The sequence below is a fragment of the Arvicanthis niloticus genome, chromosome 13 (assembly GCF_011762505.2).
Source record: "Arvicanthis niloticus isolate mArvNil1 chromosome 13, mArvNil1.pat.X, whole genome shotgun sequence".
Classification (NCBI taxonomy): domain Eukaryota; kingdom Metazoa; phylum Chordata; class Mammalia; order Rodentia; family Muridae; genus Arvicanthis; species Arvicanthis niloticus.
This window is the reverse complement of record NC_047670.1, coordinates 74,837,743-74,848,988: the sequence shown is the minus strand read 5'-3', so window position 1 is coordinate 74,848,988 and position 11,246 is coordinate 74,837,743. Positions and strand designations below refer to the sequence as shown.

Here is an 11,246-nt window from a genome sequence, read left to right as displayed (position 1 = left end):
CTCACCACGTGCCCCGCCCTTACGCCTGTCCCGCCCTCCTTGCGCGGCCCCGCCCTCCTGCCCCTCCCCTCCTTCCCCGCTCTCACCGCGCACCCCGCCCTCACCGCATGCCCCTCCTCCTTGCGCGCGCTGTCCTCACCGCGCGCTCCTCCTTTCTGCGCAGCCCCGCCCTCCCTGCGCGGATTCGCCCTCACCGTGCGCTTTTTCCTCCCCACATGCCCCGCCCTCCCCACATGCCCCGCCCTCACCGCTTGCCCCGCCCTCACCGCTTGCCCCGCCCTCACTGCGTGTTCCGCCCTTCCTGCGCTGCCCCGCCCTCCCTGCGCGGATTCGCCCTCACCGCGCGCTCTTTCCTCCCCACATGCCCCGCCCTCCCTACATGCCCCGCCCTCCCCACGTGCCCCGCCCTCACTGCGTGTTCCGCCCTCACGCGTGCCCCTCCTCCCTGCGCAGCCCCGCCCTCACCGCGTGCCCCGCCCTAAGGATAGCGGAATTCGTGTAGGGCTTGTCTCGGGGCGGCGTCCACACTCTGAGCCGCCTCTGCTCACCAGCTCCAGGTTGTCACGACTCCACAGGGCCTGCGAATCGCGGCCCAGACCTCAGACCTTAGCCTGTCCTGCGTTCCGGTCTTTCCAGGCTCTTGTTGACGGTCCAGCGGCCGGCTCCGTGCTCTGAGATGGACCATGCCCCCGCGCCTGGTTTGCTGCCCTGAGACGTACTGTATCCCCGAGCCTTGCTCCCAGCGCTGAGATATACCGTGTGTGCCCCAGCACAAGCTGAGGGGACGCAGCCAGCGCCTGCACCCTGGCCTGGCACGTCCTAAGGGGACCTGTAGTCTCCCTACAGATGCTGTGAGTGCTTTAGCCCACACTCCGTTGTCCTGAAGAGCAGAGATGACGTCTCTTAGGACAGTGACTGCATCTTTTCTGCTTCCTCGTTCCAGGATATGTGCTGAGCAACCGTACGCGCACTCATGGATGCAGACGCGGTGTCTGCAGAAGTGTGTGCTGTGCGTGGTGAAGTAGACGGGCAGGCTTTGGCGTGAGAGGCCCTCGGGCAAACGGACTCCTGATTCGTCCAACACCGAGACCTCACGCCTTGCTTGTGTGTCAGGTGACTATTACAGTTTTCGTCCAGTTCGCACAGCAGCCTGAGAGGCAAGCCGGGCTTATTTGAGCATCCCTGTTTCCTTTTTCAACAGAACACACATCCAAGGGTGTGGGAGAGCCGGCTCAGGGGTCAAGAGCCCATCTGGTTCATCCTGGGGACCTGCGCATGCGTGTCATAGATTCACGCAGACACAAAAAGAAACATTTGAGAAGAAAAGAAAAACTGATCTAAAGGACAGGTTACAGACTCAAGTTTTGTATTCTGCCTCCCCGGTTCCAGGCTCAGGATTTCCATTTTGTTTTTCTGTCAACACACAGAGCAACTCCTGACTAGGCTGTGCTAACTAAAGGCTGTTTGGGAACTCTCTTAGGTATTTTTAAAATTCCCTTTAAGTATTTATATTGATTTGATTCGGATTAAATCATTATTATAAAACCTGTGGTATTTACATGTCCTTGTCTATCTAAAGCAAAGCACCCATAGACATAATGAAATAAAAACAATAATAGCAGCAACAGATAAATAAGAAAAATTCAGATGCTGCTATGGTGTAAACCTTTCCAGGACCACCGTCTAATGAAGAAAAGGTTAATTCGGTATCCAGGCCCTCCTAGGGCTGACTCCTGCACGTGAGAGCTGCCCTCGGGTTGGTCGGTCCTTCCTATGCTAGGTGTCTGCTATTTTGCTTAATATTCTGAACCCGAGGCCTGAGGATGCAGGAGTGCGGCCAAACGAGCCCCGCGGGAAATGAGGAGCTGCAGCTCGCTGCTTTCTCCACCAGGAGGCGCTAAGGAGCAGCTGGCTACGGTCCTGGACAGACGAACGCACCCCTGTGTTTTTTCACTTAGCAAAAAGCTTTCATACATGAATGTAGCAAATACCTAACGAATGCCCACTGTGTCAGGCTGGACCCATCCTGAGCGTTAGAGAAACAACTGTGACGAGGCGGGCAGAGTCCCCCACCATTTTGAAACTTACACCTAGAAAAAACACTGTAACCACAGTGCAGCAGTTAGAGCCAACACTTCTGCGATGCTAGGAAGCACATAGATAAGCGCCTACTATCTTCTCCTAGGTCAGAGAAGGTTTCCTGGGGGGCGGGGGGGGCGGGGAGGGGATGATGCCTGAGATGAAATTTGAGGAGTGCATAGCCACTAAAGAAGTGAAGAAGATCCCGGGAAAAAGGAAGACATCATTCATGCATGCCATAGTGCTCAAAGAGAGTGGCGTGACAATGTGGCAGTGTGGCCAGATCAAGGAAGGTAGGACTGGTGAGAGACAAAGCTGAAGAGGAAGCAGGAGCCAGGCCATGCTAACCCAGGGCAGAGCCTGTGTGGAAACAATGCCTTCCGTCAGAAGGGCCCTGATTTGCCACTGAAGAGTTTTAAGTAGGAAAGTGACATGGTCATATGTGTGTTTTTTGTTTTTAAATGTAAAACATTTTATAATTACATTTTGTGTATTCGTGTTTGTGTATGCACATGTGTTTGTGGGTGCTGCTGTACCTCAGCAGGTGATGTACAGGCCATGAAAGTCAGATAACCTGAGGACAATCCCCGGAACCCACAGCAGAAGGAGAAAGTCTCCCTCTGTCTTCCACAAGTGCTCACACGCACACACGTAAGTTAGCAATAATAAACTTAAATTTAAAAATAAGTTTTAAGAAAGAGGCTAGGGAGCTGGCTCACTGGTAAAACACTTTCTGTACACGTAATAAAGACCTGAGTCTGAACACCCAGCAGCCGTGTAAACAGCTGAGCACAGTAGCTAGGGAGGCAGGACAGGTGGCCCTGAGAGGCAGGCGGTCCCAGGTTCAATAACAAACTCTGGATACATATAAGAATACAGCTGCAGGAACTTGGAAGGCTGAAGCAGGAGGATCTTGGTCTCAGGAGCTCAAGACCAGTCCAAACAACATAGCATTAAAAGATACATTAAAAGAGTTCATTGGAGCCGGGCAATGGTGGCGCACGCCTTTAATCCCAGCACTTGGGAGGCAGAGGCAGGTGGATTTCTGAGTTCGAGGCCAGCCTGGTCTACAGAGTGAGTTCCAGGACAGCCAAGGCTATACAGAGAAACCCTGTCTCTAAAAACCAAAAAAAAAAAAAAAAAAAAAAAAAAAAAAGAATTTACCCAGATAGGAAAAGACAAAGAATTTATTGAAATACACTGAAAGACAGGCAGAGGGCAAGTCTAGAGTGGGGTCATGTGACTGAGAGGAAGCCACCTTCTGTAACAGTCAACAGGGTCATTTGTCAGGGTTCAAATCCGTTCAGCTCTCTCTGTCTTCTTTTCTTTTTTTGGTTTTTTGAGACAGGGTTTCTCTGTATAGCCTTTGGCTGTCCTGGAACTCACTCAGTAGACCAGGCTGGCCTCGAACTCAGAAATCCACCTGCCTCTGCCTCCCAAGTGCTGGGATTAAAGGCGTGCGTCACCACCGCCCGGCTCTCTCTGTCTTCTTAAGTGGTACCTCTGCAGGGTGAGTTGTTTTTCGGAAGACTGGCCATTTGAGTTGGGCACTGTATTCTAACACTTACTTTTCTTAGGGCTGGAGAGATGGCTCGGTGATTAAGAGTAGATAATGCTCTTTCAGAGAACCCAGGTTCAATTCCCAGTTCCCACATGGCACTTCACAACCATCTGTAACTCCAGTTTCAGAGGACCCAATGACCTCTCTGGTCTTGTGGTCACTGCACATAACTGGTGCCCGGACGTTTTTACTGTCTGTGATTATCTTCATTATTTGTTGAACTGAGCTACAATATCATATTTCACATTTGGCTTTGTGATGGTTGGTTTTAATTGTCAGCTTGATGACCCAGAATCCCTTGGGAGTGAGTCTCAATAAGGATTTTTCTAGATTTAGGTTAAGCTGGGGTATGTCTTTGGGGAATTGTCTTAATGGAGGTGAGTTGGAGGCCAGCCTGGTCTACATAGAGCGAGTTCCAGGACAGACAAACTATGTAGAGAGATCATGTCTCAAACAAACTAGACATGCTGGTACACTTGCAAACCCAGCACCCAAGAGGCTGTCTCAGGAGAATCATGAGTTCAAGACCACCCTGGGTTACATAGTGAGACGATCTCCAAAGAATAAAGAAGGTCAAACTGTATATTATAAACATATACAGCTCACTATGTATTATTATATCTCAAGGTAGTATTACTAATTATTGTGGTCATGTGTGTGATGTGTACGTGAGGGCACTTGTGTCATGCATGGTACATGTATAAAGGACAACTCGGTGGAAACAGCTCTCTCCTTCTAGCTGTATATGAAGAACTCAGGTCTCTGGGCTTACAAGGTATGTAAGTGTCTTTGCCTACTGAGCCATCTTGCCAAGCCAACTAAAACGTTTTAAAAAGTAATACAGATGAGGGTTAAAAAGATGGCTCACGGTTAAGAGCACTTGCCATTTTCACAGAGGACTGAGCTTGGTTCCTAGCATCTACATGGCAACTTACAATGGCCTGGAACTGCAGGGATCTGACACCCTCTTCCAGTCTATAGGGCACAGGGTGTGTACATGGTATACATACATGCATGCATACATACATACATACCAAAAAAGAGCACATGAAATTGAAAGAAAATTATGAGGGTGAACAAGGGAGGAATCAGAGGGGAAGAAATTAAGAGTGAGTTTTATGAAAGCACTTTATACACATGTTTAAATCCTCAAGGAATTTAAAAATATCAATGGTGGTATAATGGGCACATCTCGAATCCCAGCACTTGGAAGGCAGACCCTGTGGAAGAAAAAAAGAAAATCAGTATGTCTTCTCTTCTTCTGTCCCTGCCCCTAACCCACCCTCTGTCTCTCTGCCTGCCCGCCTGCCTGCCTGCCTGCTGTTTTCTGACTCTTTTTCATGTTTCTGATCTACTTCAGGCACTTCAGGGCCAGAGACCCTTCGAGCTGTTCTGGGTGTGGCACTTGCTAGGTGTTTCTGTAGAACCGAGAAAGGAATAAAGACAGAAGCAAGAGGTTGTCTGTGAGTTTGGGGCCAGACTGGTTTACATAGAGAATTCCAGAACAGTCAGGGCCATACAGTGTTATCCTGTCTGGGGCGTAGGGGGAGGAAGCAGTAATAATCTTGAGATGAAGAGGGAAGAAGCCAAAGGTGATGCTAATGAACCCTTTTAATGCGCCCTGGACCAGATCGATTCTGAATGGAAAGTTACAACACGATACAGTAACTGCTGCTCTGGAGATGAGTAAGCTATGACATAAGGCTGCTGAAAGTGATTCTTTGTCCTCAAAAGGTTCCTGTGCTGGAAGCTTGCTCCCCAGTGTCAGGCAGGGCCTGTGGGTGGTGACTGAGATGGGGCAACCCTGGAAAGGGTTCCAAGAAGGTAATCTTGTGAGAGCCAGTTAAGTGTCCTGGGACAGGATCAGCTTTTGCAGGAGTAAGTTGTTGTAAATGAGGCCATGGCATGTTTGTCCCCTTCTGAATTAGCCTGTCCCCTTTCAGGTTGTGAAGCAGCCAGTGGACCCTGAATGAGAACACAGACACCATGCTGTTTGTGTCCTTACAACCAAAGTCATGAGCCAAAGTATCCACTCTCGGGTCCCTGTTATAGCGACACAAACAGACGCCACAGTAACTCTTCTCCTCGCTGGCCCTTTAGTCTCCACTAGTCTGATTTGAGGTCTTCTTGTGAAAGTGCACGTTTATTGAACACCCACAACTTGTCATGTTCATCCTTGTGTGATAGAGAATAAAGCAATCTCCTAGTTCTCAGACCAAAGAGGAGGCTGAGGCTGTGTGAAGCATCCAGCAGGCTCTTTGAAGGAGTCTTTTCAAAGCTGTGGCTGGCCTCTATGTAACTAACGGAACAGCTATTACCAGATAGTTGGTGGGAAATGGAGCCTTGTCTCCTAGTCTCAGCGAGACATTTTAAGAAAGGTACAGACCCTGCTATGTACAGTAACTTTAAAGCACTAACTGTACTGCCACCGGGCAGCCTACTGAGCCCTGTCTGGAGCAGGACTGTCTCTCCATTGGTTTTAGTGTATTCTGTCTGTGAAATCTCAGCTCTTGCATTAGAATGACTTAAGGCTTGTTTAAAATGAAATTAAATTGAGTGATCTACATTATATATATATATATATATATATATATATATATATATATTTATTGGTTTGCGGGTTTGAGATTTGACTATTCTTTGAAAGGTGTGTGTGTGTGTGTGTGTGTGTGTGTGTGTGTGGTATGTGTGACTATGTGTTTGTGAGTATGTGTGTACCTGTATGCGTGTTTGTTTATGAGTGTGTGTGTATGGGTGCATGTATGCATGTGTGTGTGTGTGTGAGAGAGAGAGAGAGAGAGAGAGAATACATGTGTGCATGTTTGCTGTGTCTATGAGTATGTGTACATACGAGGTGTGTTTATGTATCTGTATGTGTGCATGCTCGCACGAGTACTTGTGTGTGTGTGTTTTCTAGAGTTTCCTGAGAAGACCAGAGCTCGCTACTTTCTCTGCTCCTTGAGACTGAGGAGTTGAGACTTTTTATAACCCTCTACTAGATAACCTCACATTCCCACAAGGCTCCTAGCACCTCTTCCCTGCCACGCACCCCACAAACCCCCACTAATAAATAAAAGTTTAAAAAAAATTTTTTTAAAGAACAGGGGCTGGAGCCAGGCGTGCTGGCACATGCACATGCACATGTCCCAGAATTCAGGAGACATAGACAGGCAGATCTCTGAACTTGAGGCCACAGAGTGAGTTCCAGGACAGCCAGGACTACACAGAAACCCTGTCTTGAGAAAAAAAACACACAAACAGAACAGGTAGAGGGATGGCTGAGAGGTAAGAGTCCTTGTTGCTCTTCCAGAGGACCTGAGCTCTGTCCCCAGCACCCACATCTGGCAGCCAGCTGTAGCTCCAGTTCTAGGGGATCCGATGCCCACTTCTGGCCTCCTCAGGCAAATACACACACTATTTGTTTTATTTTGTTTTGTTTGCTAGGTATCTGGCCTGAATTCACTATATGGACTGGGCTGGTCTCAAATTCACAGAGATCCACCCTGCTCCTACCTCTTGAGTGTCAGGAGTAAAGGCATGTTCCAGGCACACCCAGCAAAGTAAAATAAGGAAAGAAAGAAAGAAAGAAAGAAAGAAAGAAAGAAAGAAAGAAAGAAAGAAAGAAAGGGAAAGAGAGAAAGAAAGAGAGAAAAATAAGAAAGACAGACAGACAGACAGGCAGACAGACCTTTTTATACTCACTAGAGGAAGAGTCTACACAGTCTGTGGAACCCACCAGGAGCTCCAGGCTGAGACCAGCCGCCAAACGAGTGGTCTGGGATAGAAGGAGACAGACTGTCAACAGAGAACTTGGGGACAGAGGTGAGGAAAATCTTAGCTCCCACTTAGCTTTCCCAATATATTAGAGAGGTGACCTTCAAGATGGAGGGAATACTATAGTCCCAGCACCCCAAAGAGAGGCTGAGGTAGGAGGACCATGACAGGGAGCCCAGCCTCAGCTAACAGTAAGATCCTATCTCAAAAAAAAAAAAAAAAAAAAAAAAAAAAAAAAAAAAAAAGTACTAAACTAAACGAAACCAGAATAAATAAATAACAAGTAAATGGTGCCGAGCCCTGGATTTTGTACACATTTTTTCATTCCAACTTACAAAAATCTCCAAAGATAAATATGATTGACGTTTTACGGTTAGGGACACCATCCATGATCTAAGGAACAGCTGAGTGCTTGGAGGATTGCTGGACATTCACAAGGCCCTGGTTCAATCCCAAGCACTAAGAAAACAGAAAAAGACTTCTATCTGTTCAGCCTTCCACACTACAAGTGACTATTGCCAGATTAGTACCCAGACCTGTGAGTCTGTCACAAATGCAGGGTTTCTCATGAGGCTAGTAGTCAAGACTGCCCTCTCAGGAATAAGAAAGATACACACAAGGAAGCCCCCCCCCATACCCCTTCCCAGCCCAACATGGTGGGGAGGGGTACGTAATCCCAAAAGCTAGGAGAGGCAGGGAGAGTTTAAGAAACCAGCCTCAGGGCTGGAGAGATGGCTCATCGGTTAAGAGCAGATCTGCTCTTCCAGAGGTCCTGAGTTCAATTCTCAGCAACCACGTGGTGGCTCACAACCATCTGAAATGGGATCCAATGCTCTCTTCTGGTGTGTCTGAAGACAGTGACAGTATACTCATATACATTAAATAAATAACATCTTTTAAAAAGCCAGCCTCATGGCTGGAATGATGGCTCAATGGTCAGAGCACTGGCAGTACTACCAGAGAACCTGGATTCAATTCCCAGCACCCACACAGCAACTTACAACAGCCCATGACTCCAGTTTCTGGGACTAGAACCCTCTCGCAGGTGATGACCAGAAGAGGGCATGGTTATCCTGGAACTAGAGTTCCAGGTGGTTCTGGACCTCCATGTGGGTGCTGGGAATTAAACCTGGGTTCTCTGAAAGAGCAGTCTGTGTGCTGAGCCATCTCTCCAGCCCCAGAAAACAGATCTGGAAGAGCACAGCTGCTGCACACTGAGTTCGAACTTTTGGGCTTCCTGTCTTAAATGGTGGAATGTGGGCAGTGATGGCGCACACCTTTGATCCCAGCACTTGGGAGGCAGAGGCAGGCAGATTTCTGAGTTCGAGGCCAGCCTGGTCTACAGAGTGAGTTGGGATCATACATACAGAGTGGAATGGCTGGGACCATAGATCAGCACCAGCAGACCCCAGTCAGGCCTGGCTTTAGTAAACTGTTCTCATTTTTTGTATTTTGTTTCCTCGTCTTAATTTTTAATTTTCGTTTTGTGTGGGTACGTGTGTGCCTTTATGCATACCACATGCATGTAGTGCTATCAGGGGCCAGAAGAGGGCACCGGATCCCTTGGAACTGGAGTTACAGGCCCTTGTAGACTGCCTGACCTGAGGGCTGGGCATTGAATCCCTGTTCCCTGCAAGAGCCGCAAGTGCTACCCGCCACTGACCGATCACTGCAGTGCATTGCTTTTTGGATTTTTCTCTAAAATTATGAGTATGTATGTGTGTGCACGTGTAAGCATGCATATAGTGGTTGGAAGTGATTCCCCCTGGAGCTGAAGTTACAGGCGGTTGTAAGCAATGCATGATCTTAATAGTGAAGACACTTCTCCAATCTCTTGTTTTTCTTTTTCTCTTTCTCTTTGTTTGCTTTTTGTTCATTTGTTTTCTTGCTTTTCTTCTTCCTTTCTTTCTTCCTTCTCTTCTTCTTCTTCTTCTTCTTCTTCTTCTTCTTCTTCTTCTTCTTCTTCTTTTTTTTTTTTTTTCGAGACAGGATTCTCTGTGTAGCCTTGGCTGTCCTGGAACTCACTCTGTAGACTAGGCTGGCCTCCCTCAGAGATCTACCTGCTTCTGCCTCCCAAGTGCTAGATCTGAAGGCCTGTGCCAGCACTTCTCTACCCTTGGTTTTTCTTTTAACAAATACTCTTTGTATGTTTGTTTTGAGACAGTCTCACTGTGTAGCCCTGGCTGGCCTGGAACTTGCTTTGTAGACCAGGCTGGCCTTGAATTCATAGAGATCTGCCTTCCTTTCCCTGGTGAGATTCAAGGCATGTGCCGCCACACCCAATTTTCTTCCTATGTAGCCCTAGCTAGCCTAGGTGAACCAGGCTGGACCCAGTCTCGAACAGATACTTCTTCAGCAGGGGTGTCAGTTATCAGCCACAGCCCCACAAGTTTTGTTGAAACAACTCCTTTGTTGCATGAACAGTGTCCCAAGTTAGGCATCAGGAGGTTGAGGCAGGAAGACAGACACAATTTTGAGGCCAACCTGATCTACACAGAATGTTCTACATTCCCTCAACATTTCAACCAACAACTCCATGCTCTCCCAACCTGAGCCATGTAGCAAGACCCTCCTTGCCCCAGCAGAAGAGGGAGCCCTCCTGCTATGGGCCACACATCTGCGCTGTGAGCATCAGTGATGGATGCTAGGGGGTTCTGTCGGTTTACTTCCTGCTGGGTTTCTTCCCCTCATTTGCACATCCGCGTGGCACTGATATTTTTCCTTTAATATTATTTTTTTTTTTGTGGAAATGTAGAGACTTGTCAGAGAAAAGAGATGAAGGACAAAAGCCCAAATTTCTTCAACACTTCAGCCAACAACCTCATTCTCTCCCAGCCGTTGAGGGGAACTTCTCATGAATAATGCATGACAAAGTGATGAATATGCAAGCGGTCCATTATGCCTGTGAGGGTTGGTAAATAATTTATGAGCTAAAATGTTCCTCACCTTGTTACTGTGCAAAAAACTTTTTTAAAATCCACAACATATTTACCCTTTGAACTGTAGGGAGCAGGCTCTGTCAGAGACAGTGACAACCACCCAGCAATGCAGTCTTATGTCACTACTAACGTCAGGTAGAAGAAAACAGTGCGGATGCTTTTCAGAGAGGGTTTAAGAGTGGAGCTTTGCCTATAGTCCTTGCTGGATGAATGTTTCCTAAAATTCTGGCTCTTCACCCTAAGGTCACCTCATGCTGTCAGCAGCACCCAGTTCCTCTGTGGCCTCCTCACAGGACTTCAGGCTGAATCTTCTCCCTTGATGTATGAAAATTGGCCTAGACCGCCTTGGCAATGGTGTTGCCCTGCTTTTCACAGCTGAGAAGTTGTCCCCTAGAGACCGACATGAGCCACTGCTGTGGCAGCCCTGGCCTCACACCTGTGTTCCCAGCCCCCCACCCCCACCCCTCAGGAGCAGCCATGAATGTCTTTAACCAGTGCTGAGAAGGAGAAGACAAAGTTGTCCATGCAGCCAAAGGCAGGGTTTGGAGTACATTCGTGGATCCTGGTAGAACTTGGTTGTTCTATGACATAGAAGGTGGGAACCCAAGGTTTACCTGCCAAGATTGCTGCAGCTTTCTGGCACTGTGACAAAGAATGTTCTCACAGTCCACTGTGTCTTTCACAGGTTGAGTGTTTGGAGGGGATGAGCAGAAAGAGGAAGAAAGGCCTTATTATTTATCTTTTGGATAAACCATATACACATTCGAGAAACAGAGGTGCTGTGGAAAGGACTGGGTGGGTAAAGGTGCTTGCTTCAACAGATCACCAGACACCTCTCCCTCCCTTTCTTTCTCCATCTCCCTCCCTCCTTCCTTCTCTCTGTCTCTCTCCCC

General features: G+C 47.9%; 1 long non-coding RNA gene across 1 annotated transcript; it reads left to right on the top strand.

Moving 5' to 3' along the window:
- Positions 1 to 391: 391 nt before the first annotated feature.
- On the top strand, positions 392 to 1,545 carry LOC143434168 (uncharacterized). The gene is made up of 2 exons (XR_013103497.1): positions 392 to 851; positions 944 to 1,545. It is a non-coding gene; the product is annotated as an uncharacterized LOC143434168 (long non-coding RNA).
- Positions 1,546 to 11,246: the final 9,701 nt, after the last annotated feature.